Source organism: Callospermophilus lateralis, unplaced genomic scaffold (genome assembly GCF_048772815.1).
Source record: "Callospermophilus lateralis isolate mCalLat2 unplaced genomic scaffold, mCalLat2.hap1 Scaffold_3172, whole genome shotgun sequence".
Lineage (NCBI taxonomy): Eukaryota > Metazoa > Chordata > Mammalia > Rodentia > Sciuridae > Callospermophilus > Callospermophilus lateralis.
The window spans coordinates 60,001-65,234 of NW_027513772.1; positions in this window are offsets into that span (position 1 = coordinate 60,001).

A 5,234-nucleotide genomic window follows, 5' to 3' on the forward strand; every position below is an offset into this window, starting at 1 on the left:
CTGAACACTGTCCCACCATTCTGATCTTTCACTACTCTTACTGTTCTCTTCCAGGACTTTTGCATCGAGTTCCTTCTTCCAAGGATGGTGGAATGATGACAAAGATGATGGTATTGGAGATTTGGAACACTTTTTTTTTTTTTTTTTGGTGGTTGTTTTTCCTCCCGGATGGCTGTCAAACCTGCAGCAGCACACACATCGGTCCATCTCGAAGTGGAGAATCTCTAAAGGATCTTCAAGGAAAGCGTGGACAAGGAGGATTCAGTCCCCGGGAGACTCTTGACACGAGATGGGAAATCCCCCCCCCCCCATTTCTTCTGGAAAATACCTAATACCAATAAAGACAGGACAAAATGCAGCACAGGCTGGCTGGCTGGCTGGCTGGCTGGCTGGCTGGCTGGCTGGCTGGCTGGCTGAGGTTTATGTAGCGCCGAGTAGGTCTACAGGTAAAATTGGATCCCAGAGCAACTGTGCAGTTACTCAGGGTCCTTGCCTTCCCCAACTGTCCCCTATCGGACCGAAGCTGCTCCCTCCCCTAAGGCCTTTCTCAGTCGGCTAATCCACCACACTTAGGAGTGGTGAAGGTGGGACACACGTTTTAGGTTTGCTTGGCTTCTTCAGTCGGATCTCATCTCGCCACCGGGTCAGAAACACAAGCATATACACGTGGATGCGCATAGCGACGGGTTTCCACCCTGTGGAACTTGGGAGTTCACAGTGAGTGCTCTGCGGTCTGAGAAAAGCAGCCTCGTTAGTTGCAGTCACTGAACGCTAGGTGGCGCAAAGCTACCGTCATTTTGGAAGGCCTGCCTGAGTTCCATTTCCAGTTTAGATATAATCTATCTACATGTATAGACATAGATACATAGATAGATAGATAGATAGACAGACAGACTGACAGACTTAGATATCTATATCTATATCCATATACAGATCACTACGCTGCAAGCAGCTGCGTCATATCTTCCTCTCTTCCCTCAGCCTACTGAGTCCCTGGAAAGACAGATGGGCACGGGCCTCAGTGCAGTTGTACTCCCGCTTCTTCTCCCCCCCCCCCCTACAGTAAAGTCCTGGAAGCACTGGGGGGTGGGGAGGACATACCGCTTTCACCCCTGGTATCTGATCACGTTCCTTAGCCTTTAACATGCCCCACCTAGGAGATAGCTTCTGTGCCTCTGCCCGACCCTTGGAATTTCAACTATAATCCCCACTTCCCCCATCCCACTCACTCCAATTCCCCAGTAGTAGTCCCTCCCAAGGCTGTCACCACCAGAGGTCCATAGTAAACACCTCCCCCCCCCCCCCCCCCCCGCCCCTGAGAGTTATGAGGGAGGGCCTGGATGAGGTTAAGAGAGAAACGAACAAAAATAAAACAGTGATGTTTCCCGTGTGTGTGTGTGTGTGTGTGTGTGTGTGTGTGTGTGTCTGTCTGTCTGTCTGTCTGTCTAGTGTGTACCTGTCTGAGCCCAAAACCCAAACAGGATGGATTTGGGCCTGGGGGAAGGAGAGGGAGGCCCTTCCTGGGTTTACTTTCTGGGGAAGGGAAGAGACAAAGGAAAAAAAGGTGAGGGTGTTGCCCAGCAATCAAGACCCTTTGTGGACCAATGCCCAAGGCCCTGGGTTTCTTCCCCAGCCTAGCATCACAAAAGAAACAAAAGTAGTGAACAAAGACAGACTCAAACAACCAAAACAGGCAATAAAATCTCATCTCAAAGACTCTGTGCTGGGCTGGGATGGGCTGGGATGCGCTGGGGTCCTTTATATCTCAGCGTTAGAGTGGTCGCCTAGCATATTCGAGGCCCTGGGTTAGATCCTCAGCTCCAGATAAAAAGAAATTAATAACATAAAGGCATTGTTTAAATACATACATACATACATACATACATACATACATACATACATACATAAATAGGTAAATAAATAAAATCCAGACACTAGAAGAGACCTTGCTCACACAGACAGAGGTGGTGGTGGTGGGGGGAAGATCAAGATGGAAATCACTCTACCCTTGGCATCCAATAGACAAATATGGCTCCCCATACTCATGTCAGGGTTTCCTTGGTGGGGATGGAACCAGAAACCAGCCCCTCACACAGGGGCTGGTTTCTGCCTGGAGCCTGGAACTGGGGACTGAACACAGACACAGTTTACCACTGAGCTAAACCAACATCCCCTTTTTATACAGATATTTTTATATATTTTTGGTAAATCCATTGATTTATGAGTTGAACCCAGAAGCACTCACTTGACCACTGACTGAGCCACATCCCCATATTCAATTTGTCTATCTATCTATCTATCTATCTATCTATCTATCTATCTATCATCTATCTATTCATTTGTTTTCTGGCTTGCTTGCTTGTTCTAGTTAAAGCTTGGTCCCGGGGTTTCAAAAACTGACTTCCAGACCACTCACGTTATAAAGGAATCAAGCCTTTATTAAAGCACAACTAGTGGCGACTGAGCAGAAGAACATAAAGCTGTTCCCCTGGCCAGCCCCAAACAATTGCAAGGGTGCCCCTTATAAGCCTCAAACCTGCAAAAGGGACGTTTTGGGGGGAGGGGGCGTCTAGCTAATGCAAGCAAGCCATGTTACAGAAGCGGGAGAGTGAAGTCAGGCGGAGGGACGCTCAGCCAATCACAATCAGCCTAGCCACTCCAGTGACAGAAGCTTAGCCCCCCCCCCCCCCCCCCCCGCTCCCCCTTTTATGGGCTAGTTACAGAAACAATGTCCCATTAGGTAGTTCCTTACTCTTAAAGGTTTCTATAGCACAAGGAAAAGAACATCTTGCGTCAGTCATGACCCTTCTACTTGGCCTGGTTGTTTTACAGAATGGGGACATAAAACAAAACGGAGTCCCATTTGCTTTTACTATCACAACTTTTCTTTGGGAGACAGGGGTCTCCTCGCGAGGTTACTTTCGCTATGAGTTTACGATCCTTCTCTCAACCTCCTCCTGATCCTCTTGGGGGTGGGCGGGGGAGGATCGACATGAACCCCCAACCCATACCTTTAATTTTTTGAGCTGTAGATGGATGGACACACTATCTTTACCTTATTTACTTGTTTGTCCCTTTGTTTTGGGTTCTGTGGTGCTCAGGATGGAATCCAGCGCCCCACACGTCCCAGGCAAGTGCTCTACTACCGAGCTAAAACCCTAGCCCAAGCTTTGCATTCTAGAATGAATACATTTCCTTCTATGCTGAAGGAACACAGACACATTTATTGCATAACAAGCCCAGAGATCTTCACATCACACTTGCCTAGAAGTCCTACATACATTCATTGACCTTTGACTTTGGAAGCCAAGTTCAGAATCTACCAGCTCTGGCCAGACTCTGGCCAGATAACTGCCACGATGTGGTGTTTTGCTCACCAACAGTTGGACCTAGGAGAACAGCTTGGACTCAAGTGGACAAATACTCTTATGCATTCAGGAAACAGTGCCACTCACCTGGTACAGGAGTGTTCTTTCAACAAATGATCCCCAAACCCTTACTTTTTCGATTAAAACTAACAGATGTGAAAACTGGTCATTAATGGCACAGATCTTTTTATTTATTTATTTATTATTTTTTAGAGAGAGTGTGAGAGTGAGAGACAGGGAGAGAGAATTTTTTTAATATTTATTTATTTAGTTAGTTAGTTAGTTAGTTAGTTTTCCGCGGATATAACATCTTGATTTGTTTGCGGTGCTGAGGATCGAACCCTGGCCGCACGCATGCCAGGCGAGCATGCTACCACTTGAGCCACATCCCCAGCCCCAAGCACAGATCTTTCTCTTTTCGTTTTCTTTTCTTTCTTTCTTTCTTTCTTTCTTTCTTTCTTTCTTTTTTTTTTTTTTTTTTTTTTTTTTTTTTTTTTCTAAATCTGAATGTTACACCGAATGCATGTGTTAGAACTTCCACATGTGTCACTGACTATGGGATAAGTTTAGAGCTTCGATAAAATACACGTTCTAATAAAAAGGGTGACCTCTCATGTAGGAAACCTATATGTCTTTAAGTGTACCGACTTTTTAATAATAAAAAAATCTCTCAGACACAGCACAGCATAGTACTCTAGTCCCCAGATGTGCACACATCTCCAGTGACAGAGATGTGGGGTGATTCAGGAGAATCACAAGACTAAGCCCAGCCTCAGCAACTTATGGAGCCCTGGGGTAACTCGACAGAGAGAGAGAGGGGGGGGGGGAGAGACAGAGAGAGAGAGAGAGAGACAGAGAGAGACAGAGAAGGGGGGATAGGTGTTGGGGGGGGGTGTTGCTCAGAGGCAAAGCATCTCAGAAGGAAGAGGGGGAATTTATTATAATAAGAAAACATAAGAACTGAACCTTTACAGCAACAAAACTCTGATGACTCTGCTGACACTCTGTTGTTCTAACCCATCGGAGGCCTAGCAAGGTTATCAAACAGAAAAGTGATTTTCTGGATGAAAATTCTAAATATTTGTTAGCCAATGGGCAGATAACCCACCCTGAAAGTCAATATGGCTTCACCTATGATTAGGGAGGGGGAGGGTAGGGAAAAGAGAAAGGAAAAAGGATATGGGTTTTAACATGAGCCTCAGTGGCTGAGCAGTGAGACTTATACTCAAAGCCTATAAAGTGGACCCCTGTTACATTTTCTGACACCCACCACCACCTCACCCCCCCCACCCCCCCACCCCGCTTTAATTGATTTGACAGTTGGGAGAAAAATTAAAAAAAAAAAAAAAAAAGACAAAAAAGGACAACAACAGCAACAGACAGAAACAACAACCACCCTTACCGAATTTCTGAATTTACATGAGTGAATGACTCTTCTTGATTCTCAGTAACATAGTTTATACTTTTCATGGTTTTTGATTTGTTTGTATGTAATTAAAAAAAAAAAAAATCAGAAGAAATTATTGGTATGCATGGTGGTGGTGGTGGCGGTGGTGGCAAAAAGTAACCTGGAACCTGCTTTACTTAGGCTACTGGTTTGATAAAGTCTTCCTTGCATGGATGTGTTGTTGTAGGGACAAATGAGGCAAGGCACCGACCGAACAGAGCAGGAAAACGGTTTTATTTGGCTGCAGCCAGGTTCAGAGAAGATGGCTTTTGCTGTAAGGAATTAATCCCCTGAACCCAAAGTTCAGGTAGTTTCAGAGTTTTATACCCAGCATGTAAGGGGAGGGGCTCAGAAATTCATGGTCTGCAGAAGTTCACATAAAAGCAGCTTTTTCTCTCACTGTTCTGGGCATGTTAACC